Genomic DNA, 10,095 nt, shown 5'->3' on the forward strand with positions numbered 1-10,095 from the left:
TTTTAATAAAAATATTTATTTTTTTAAAAACTAAATACTTTTTTAACTCAAATAAACCAATCAAAAATTGCTAACGGTTTTGGCTCACCAGGTTCTTCACATATTTAATCATTCTTAAAATTTGAATTCTCAGTTACATCTATTTTCAAGCTATGACAAAATTTATTGCATAGTATACATATAGTGTGTAGCATAATTATTTTCACTAGGTATCTATGTGTACCGTGAAATAAGACAAACTAATAACTTTCTGGTGAATGACCACAACAATTAAAACTTGCTAGACAAATTAATTATGTTCTCATGTTGTTCTGGCTTCACTTTGCATCTTCATAAAATCTTTCGAGTCTCCAACTAGAACCTTGTACGGTGTGCCTCGAAGGCCTTGATCTCTTAGCAACCTCTCAAGCTTCTTTGGCCTCAGCCATAACCAATTGAGGATCCTCCATCCCCATGAAAGCAACACAACTACTGTGGCAGCAGTGATAACAATAGTAGGCCATGCTGCTTCCATTTTCTTTTTTTCTCTGTGCGATATATTGGTGGTAGAAGCAAAATACGGATCGTATAAGATTTTAAAGAGAAGGAAGCCAAGTGATCCACGGAAATAAGTATATGGAAAAAGTTAAAAGCTTCCTAAATTTTGGCAGAAATAAGTGTGGGAGGTGCTGGCATGCTGCGTGCTGCAGTGTATGTCATTTAATTTTATTAATTTTAACATTAATTTATTTTTGGTGATATGCAACACCACGAACTAGCGAGCGATGAAAAGCATGCGACTATGGCTGGGAATCGTGTGGCTAACACTGTCATCATGCACATCGCGATGCTCAAAAGCTGCCATGCGTGCTGCCCCTTGCTCCTATCTCCCATGCTTTGCCCTACGCCTGCTATACTGCTTCTCAATGGAAAGTGCATTGTTGGATAAATCCAATGATTTTAGGCGGATGCTACCATACTGAAGTAACAATCATAACATGCAAACGAGTATAGACCTTCAAGAATTAGACCAAAAATTGCATTAAAAGTTCTTAGGCATATTGACGAATACTTGGCGTGCACAACATTAAACATGTAAAATCAAGATTAAATAGTAATTGATAGTCCTAATTTTAAATTAACAATCAACACCAGCAACAAATAATTTAAAACCAGTACCAACCAAGCATAATCCAAATAATCCAAACATTTTTCGGCAATTCAGGACCTAATAACCTAATCTAACCTATCCTAACCACTTAAAATCCACTAACAAAATTAATTCTAACTAACTAACTAGAAATCAGATTAATGAAACTAAAATTAACTGAAACAGAAGTTAAAAATAGAGTAATAATCTAGGTTGCCAAAACGGAAAGGAGCGAAGAAGATGAAATAAATTACAACGGCACTATAATATTGTCGGTGGGAGAAGCGGCAAGCTAACGGTCGCCAGAGTTGGAAGCTAGTCGGAATGAGCTAGGAATAGGGATTGTGTGACAGGGGCTGAGTTAAAGTGGGTAAGAGAGAGAAAGGAAGAAAGAGAAGGGAGAGGCGGCAACAACCGAGAAGGCGGGAGGGTTAGATAGAGAAGGGGCAAAGGGGTAGAGGAGTAGAGAGAGGGGGAGGCGAGAGGGTTAGAGAGAGAGTGAAATTCAAACGAGAGAAGAGGGTTAGCACTTTGATTTTATGGCCCAGTCACAGTCGGATTTACCGTTAGAAAATTCTATGATAAACTATTGCGGGTCACCAAAACGCAACATTTCACTAAGTGAGTTTAAAATCCGACAGTAAATCCGACCCTCATAAAAGACGTGCCAATTTATTTTTTGTTTCCCTCTAAGTATTACCGGCGAATTTACCATCAGAAACGTAAATTCACCGGTAATTACTTAACCATACGAATTTAACACTATTACAGGCGGTAAATTCGACGATTTCAACGTTTTTCTTGTAGTGCATTTCAATTAATAATAACTATTTATAGTCTGTGTTAACTTAGTTTTGTTCATGCAAAAATTTAATGTAAAAACTTGTTTATAAAGTGGACTTCTACCTTGTAATGCATACTTAAGCATATCAAAACAAAACAAAACAACTAAATAGAATATTTACCAAATCCAAATTCCAAAATGAAACTAATGCAAAAAATGCTTATAATTAATACAAATTAAAATAGAATATCTACCAAATATCAATTAAATAAAACATAATAAACAAACCACCTTTACCTTGCCCGAGCGGCACTTGTAGAAGACATCCCAAAATCTCGTGACTTTTCTTTCATACTTCTCTGTAACAAGTATCAAAAATTCAAAGTTATAAACCGAAATTGCAAATGACAAGTAGGTCCCATTGGTGCTTTCTCCACCAAATTGCAATGTTTACAGCATCATCCCATGTCCGTCCAGCACCTTGCATCTTGTAGCTGCATAAGATATGACAATACATTTGTCAAAGAAAATCAAGTACATTATATTAATAACTTTACGACAAGTTTTTTATTAAAATAGCTATTGCACACAAAATCCATCAAACGACCAAACCATTGTTTACAACTTTATAAAATAAAACCATAAGATAACATATCTTAAGTTGTGTGCATTTGTTTGAATGCATTTGGCACTCTTAAAAGCGACTTTAAGAAAGCAAAGCAAATAAGTAATACAGGAATTGTATTATAAAATGTTGCCTCACCTTGGGAACATGCTTTTTGGTATCTGATGCAGCTACATTTTTAGTTCTTTTTCCTTTAAAACTTCATTCAATAAGCTAAGAATTCTTGTTGATTAAGTAATAATTTTATGATTTAATGAACATTACTTTGAGTTAATTTGAATTCATTTGCTACAGGAGAAATTGGAGAAAAATCAATAAAAGTGAACAAACAGAATAGTTGCTGGATTGAGCAAAAAGGTTGCTGAGTTAAATAGAAAGATTTCTGCATTGAACAGAGAGCTTCTGGACCTAAACAGAGACTTCAAGGGATGGGAATCCAAAGGACACGTCCAATGTAAGAATCAGAATTAATCTGATCGCTTAGATAAAATAAAATAATAATTTAATTATTCGAAATAGGTTTGAAAATTTAGAGATCCTAATTAAAAAATTTAAATATGAGATTTGGATTTAGTAAATTTTTTTGAGTGAAAAAATATAATTTTCTGCGAAAAATTGCGTAAGAACGCATACCGATAATTTAGCCAGCAGTACTGACTTAAGTCTGTCCGATACTGCGTGAGAGAAAATAAAATAGTAGAAAAACTTGGAAAAATATTTAGAATTAAAAATCGGGCACTAATTCAAAAGGTTTTGGCCCGAAATTGGGCCAAAAGAACCAAAAATACTAACGGGTTGGACCAGACCCAAGTTGGGCCCAAGCCCGGAGAAGAGAGGAAAAGAGGGTTTTGGTTACTATTCATCTCCTCCTTCATTTGATCATATATTGAGATACAGTGCTCCAATTTGCGTTCTATTTACAGCCACGTGAATCTCTCGCCGTGATAGGAAAATATTAAAAAAGATAGATAAAAGGTTTTTCCTACTAGATCTCTAAGATACCTGTTCTTAGCAACCTAGGTCACCGGAAAGGATTCCCTACTAGACCTTCAAAGAACCTGTCCTTGACAACCTAGATCAAAGGGATGAAAATTGAATCACTCAAGCTTCTTCATGCAACAAGCGAAGCAAATCACTCACCTCACTTCTCACACAATAAAACGTGCTTAAAAGCAACTAAGGAAATTTTTATTCATCAAAAGTTATGTAAATTGTCTCACCAGAAGGTGTTTAAATAGACACCAAATAAATTAGCTAAAAGATAAGATAAGATAACTAATTTAAATCAGATTTGATCAGATTTGATTTAAATTTTAAAATCCTAAAGATATGATAACTAATTTAAATCAGATTTGATCTTATTGGATTAGATCAGATTTGATTTAAATTTTAAAATCCTAAAAATAATACTAAGCAAATTATAACTAAATCAAATCTTCTAACAAACTCTAACAGAAAAAAAATTACAATAAAAGCCTAATAAATTCGAAATAAATAATAAATTATGCCTCCCACTGAATTTGAAAAGCATTATTGGGCTTCTTGCTGTCCTGACTTAGCCTATTGGGCCTTATGAGTTATCGCCCTTTTAGCACCACTGTTTTTGAGATGAACTCTTGGTCTTCTAGATGTCCAAGACTGGTATGGTATGATTCTTCTAGTATTCAGATCTTTGAATGTGACGAGATTACCATTTTGTCCCTTAACTCTAAAATGACGAAAATGCCCTCCTGACCACGTATCACGCCGAGCTCTTCGATTCTATCTAAATAAAGTGGTAAGATTCTCGAAATCCATACTCCAGTTCTCAAAGCTGATAGCACAGTTAAGCATGTTAACAACCTTGGCGTTGAGCTCTATCTTCTTTTTAATTTCATCATTCCATTCGGCCCCAATCTTAGGAATGACTACGCCATCTGCTCCTGTTTTGGTTGGGACTTGGGATCATTGAGGATTATCTTCAAAATATTGTAATCTACTGATTGAACAAAAATCTTCATTCTCTTCTTCCAATAACTGTAATTCTTTCTATTGAAGAACAGAGGTCTGTTATTGGATTGCCCTTCTGTCAGAGTGTAGGCCACCATATTAGAACTATTGTTGTTTGCCATCAGAATCTTTCTTCCAAGCTGTAAAGTTTAATCTCTTTGAGACCAAGCTCTGATACCAATTGATGGTTATCAGTGGCTAAGAGAATAGGAGTTGAATCTTAGCTTCTTTTTCTGTTGAATATTACATTTGCCTTTTTAAAGAAACTTAGGAGATATTTTTACTTTTGTCTCGTAACGAGTTGAGAGACATTTTCATTGTCTCCTAAGTAACAGAAACAGAAGTGAAGTAGAGAAGAAGGAGTACCATCCAAATGTATCCTGGTTCAGCTACTTAGTGCAATGTAGCCTACATCCAGTCTCCATCACAATTATGATAGAATTCCACTAACTTTTTGACGATTAGATTTTTGACGGTTTAGAATTTCACTAATGAAATCTCGTTGTAAAGTATAGTTTCTAAACCAATCACTAATCCTTTCATACAAAAAGTTGTTTGTCACAAGTACAAACCCCTAAAATTTATAAACCGAAGTATTTAAACCTCGGGTCGTTCTCCCTAGGACTTACAATGAAGTGTTTTGTTATTGGTTATGAGTTATTTTGGGGTTTCGGATAGGAAGCATGAAAAGTAAATGGCAATGAAAATAAACTAACAACTATAAAAGGCTCTTGGTAAGGTGTGAGAACTAGAAGTCCTATCCTAGTTATCCTTCTCAATGGTGATGAGAATTGTTCATTGCTACCACTTAGTTAACCCTTACTAATTAAAGGAAAGTCAAGTGGATGAATCGATTTGATTTCTCAAGTCCTAATCAACTCCTAAAGGAATGACTAGCTTTAGAGGTTTTCAAATCAATTAGCAATCTATCCAATTATCAATCAACAAGGGAATTAGATAACTCAAGTGTCACTAGTTACTCTACCTAAGCCAAGAGGAACAAAATCTATACTAAAATCCAACCAAGCATTTCATCAAACACTTGGAAGGCACAAAAGAAAAACATAGTAAGTCAACAACAAGAATGAAATCTAACAACAATTATTGAAAGGAACTAACAACAACAATCAAGGAAATCACAATTATCATGAATTACCTCAAATTGCATTATTGAAAGAAAACCAAGGAACAACAATATATCCAAAACAAAATAAAGAATTACAATTATTAAAGCACACATCTAGAAAGAGGAAGAGGAGAAGATTAAGAATTGGTAAATGAGAAGTGAATCAAAGCATGAGTTAAACCTAGATCTAAGAAGGGAGATTAACCTAAACCTAATCCTAATCCTAGAGAGAAGAGAGAGCTTCTCTCTCTAGAAACTAACTACAAAGCTCAACTAAACTAATTGGTAACTAACTTCTAAAGTATGAAAAATCCTAAGTGATGAAATGATGCATTCCCCTTAATCCTTCATCCTTTTATTCCTTTCCTTTAGCAATTTGGCGCCAAAAATGGGTTCAGAAACCCCCTCAAATCGCCAGGCACGTGTTGCATTAATGAGGTCATGTGCCAGCATCGGCGCGTGCGCGCATGGTACGCGTGCGCGTCCCTGGTCGATTCTGCAATGTGCGCGCGAGCGCCTTGTGCGCGTGCGCGTGCATGGCTGACTTTGCTTCTTTGACTTTTTATGCTTCTCTCCACTTGTATGCTTCCTTCCTTGCTTCCTTCCTTGCTTCCTTTGATCCATGCCTAGTTTCAACCTGAGGTTACTAGCAAACACATCAAGGCATCGTATGGAATCAAACAGAAACTAGAATTCACCAAGATAAGGCTTAAAAAGCATGTTTTTACACTTAAGCACAATCATGGAAGAGATAACAAAACCATGCTAATTCTTAGGCTAAATGTGACAAAAGGTTATCAAAATGTTCTAAATTCAAGGCAAAACAAACCGTCAAATTGGGGTTTGTCACTTTTCAACACATTACATACACCAATGTTAATGTTTTTTCTAGAATCTACCCAATCCTATCTGGGACAAATCCAGATTCTAACCCAATTTGAACTTGACTAGACCTCAATCTAGCTTTCAATAGCAAAGTGCTAAACCAACTTACAAAGGAATTCCCACAGGATCATGACATAAAATAGAAAGATTACAAAGAAAATTTGAGACTTCTTATGGCTTTTTCTCCTAGTTTAACTCACTGTCTTTTATCACTCGTTGGCTTTTTCTTAGAAATCTCACCATGTTTGTCTTTTTCAATGAGACTCAGATAGATTAAACTGAGAAAAAGAAAATACTAAATGTAAACTATTGAAGGTTGGAGAAGGCTTAGAGAAGGGGGGTTGAATCTATGGCCTTCTTTTACTTTAATGAATTTTGCCTTTGCTTGCAAACTTTTATTTAGAATCTGTTTGAACTGTGCAGCGAAAATTTTATGAGACAATTCGATTTTGTCTCATAATTAACAGAAAACAGAATGTTGAGAAAGAGAAAAAGAATGGCACCAACATGTATCCCGGTTTAGTTGCCTTATGCAATGCAACCTACATCTAGTCTCCACCACAACTGTGGTGAAATTTTCACTATAGTTAAAGTATTACACACACCAATTCATAGGATTCACACAATCCTTTCTCTCTCAAGTTCTAACCTAACTTGACTTGGTTATGCTAATACCTAACTCTTCACTCTAAGTGCTAACCCAACTTAGAAAGGGGTACCTCACAGGTACAAGACACAAGACTTAATAAACAACCTAAAGAAATCTGAAATCACTCTAGGCTTTTCTCTCAAGTGTATCACTCAATCTTTTGTCATTCATAGGCTTTTTCTTGATTCCTCTCTTTCAGCCTTTTTCCACCAAGAAATTACAGAAAGATATACATTGAAAATGAAATGCACACTGTAAAACATGAAGGAGATTAATATTTCAACAGTCTCAGTTGCTATAAGTTGAACCGGATTTAGTTGACTCTGATTGAGTTCTTCATCTTGGCGGAATGCTTCTTTGACTAGAAAACACTGTCCAAGGTTGATGAACACTTCACAGAGGATCACTTCAGAACAAACTCAAAAATCTGGTTCTCTCTCCTTGTCTTCAGAAAGAAGAAAATTTTCTTTTGTACCTTTTTCAATGTTGCTGAGTTGCTTTCTTCCATGTCAACTCCTCGAGCGGTGTGCTTCACCAACTTACTATTTCACTATTTTTAATTAATTTCTAAATTAGGAATTTTGAATCTGAGCCATTTTGCTTGATCGAAAATCTCAGGGTAGCAATGAAAAAGTTGTTCAGTGGTAAACCCAGATCTGAACCCTTGAGCTAGAGCTTTATTCCCAAGAAACAATTTTGGCCTTTGATTCACAGCAGTGATTATCAGAAATCACTTTCTCCATTTATCCCAAATTGGAGTAGCAGAGAGTTGGAGACGGAGTGAAGAAAGTAAATTGCATGCAAATGGAAATAAATCACCTTTAACAATTTTATTTTCCTGCACACTAAACCAGGTAGATTAAACAAACAATTTGCTTATAATGTTTGTTCATCATAGACATTAGTTTTCTAAACTCAACACGACTTAAGCATAAAACTTTGTGTGGTAAGGTGTTACAAAAACCAAATCCATTAATTGCCATTTTGACGATTTCACTTTCAGGAATTGACACAACATTTATTGCGAGCATTTTTAAATCGAATTATATAATCATCGATTGACTCGCTGTCTTCATGTTTAAGTGTGAACAAATCTGTCAAAGTGACGGTCAATTTCCCTTGATAAAATTAGTTGTGAAAATCATTTTTCAATTAAATCAAAGTCAAAATTGAGTTGGGCCTCAAATTCAAAAACCAAGTAAAAGTATTTTCGTCAAGAACGATGAAAAGTTTTTATTTTTAAATCCTCATTGTTTGCTAAATTTTCAAGTTCTACCAAATATCGAGCAAACTTTTAACTATCTTAGAATTTTTTACTCCCCTAGACACTTCAGCCATCCGCACAGCTTCAAGAAAAGCTAAAGCAAAATAAGATCGATACTTAAAATCTACATTGATACCCACTCGATTAAGGATATTCTCTACAGTCCTTGTCATCTGATAGTGATCACCATGTTAATTTGCTCGAACCTAATTCAAAATATTACAGCATTTTGACCACATCGAACAACATGAGGATGACCCTCCTCATTATAATCATTTAGAAAACCTTCCTCATTATTATTTCCTAAATTTTGAGGCTGATCACCATACCCATCATCGAAATCTATGATGTTAGCAATCTTATTGACTTGTCTAACTAGCTGATCATACTTAGCGTTATTATCAGCCATTATAAGATTAAGGATCGTAGTCATTTGCTAGGTCAGCAAATTAACTAAATCATGATGACTCTCATAAATATGCTGTCGAAAAGCAGCTAGTGACCTAGTACTATTCGATGTAGAGCCAATTTGGTAATCTCCATTCATTTTAGAATGAGTGAAATTAGACTAATTACTAATCATGACTAGCGCACTCTCAAATCGAACTGGAGGTGCATAACCGTCAGATGATAGCACATAACCAGGAGGAGGGCCGAATGGGGCCATCCAGCAGTCACTAGTGGTTGATTTGGTACATGCGTTATTCTACGGCGTGGATTTCGCCCATTTTCCCTAGTATTTGCACTAACAACATTTTTTCATGGGTACTTCCTTCTGTATGCAATGTGACATTCACAAAAGTTTGTGTAACCACCACTGCAACATTTTTTTTAATAGAATTTTAATGAGACATTTTTTGATAAAAGTCTAAGAGTGTGTTATAATATATACTAGATATCCATAGCTTTGTTAGTTCATAGTTTTTAACCACAATAAACAATAGATGCCATGGTTTGAGTTCAAAGATTTGAACTTGTTTAACAGATTTTCTACAAATTAGAATTGATATGCTTTTTACAAGAAATTTCTTAGGTTGGTTTGAAATCTAATATCTAGGAACGAAGCCTACTCCTCTTTACTAATATCAGTTTAGCATGCATCAAAACCTTCTAATAAAAGAAACTAAAATAAATCTTGAACATAACAATGACTAAAATTTAAACTTGTTGAAAAGATAAACTACGAAGCATAAAATACAAAATTTTAAAAAACAATGGAAGAAATGATGATAGAAACAAACCTACAGAAATTTGACTCAAAGTAAAATCTCAAAAAGTCGCTAGGAGTGTGAGAATTTGTATGAGTGTGTTTCTGAAAACAATTTCCTAACCTTCAACCCTTGTTTGCTATCCTATTTATAAACATGTTCATCCAATCCTCTGATGACACTTGTCGAGCAACCTATGGTTCAATGAAATAACCATTATATTCCCGCTAAAACACATCGCGATAACTGCTCTCTTGACCACGTTAATCACTTCTTAGAACCTATTCTGCCACCAGATCGACCTCATCCTCATTGTCGATACATCATACTTGTATTTATCTTGCCTGATTCACTAGTCGAACCCCTCCTCAACTTTAATAGATATCGATGGCCTAACCTATCGACCTGCCAGCATTTGTCGAGTAACAGAACCACA

At 34.9% G+C, this 10,095-nt stretch overlaps 1 protein-coding gene across 2 annotated transcripts in view; it reads right to left on the reverse strand.

Annotated features, from left to right (window-relative positions):
* LOC107613364 (11-oxo-beta-amyrin 30-oxidase) overlaps nt 1–10,095 on the reverse strand; it is a 41,999-nt gene that overhangs the window by 24,552 nt on the left and 7,352 nt on the right. The gene's annotated exons all lie outside the window — the stretch shown is intronic.

Source organism: Arachis ipaensis, chromosome B08 (genome assembly GCF_000816755.2).
Source record: "Arachis ipaensis cultivar K30076 chromosome B08, Araip1.1, whole genome shotgun sequence".
Classification (NCBI taxonomy): domain Eukaryota; kingdom Viridiplantae; phylum Streptophyta; class Magnoliopsida; order Fabales; family Fabaceae; genus Arachis; species Arachis ipaensis.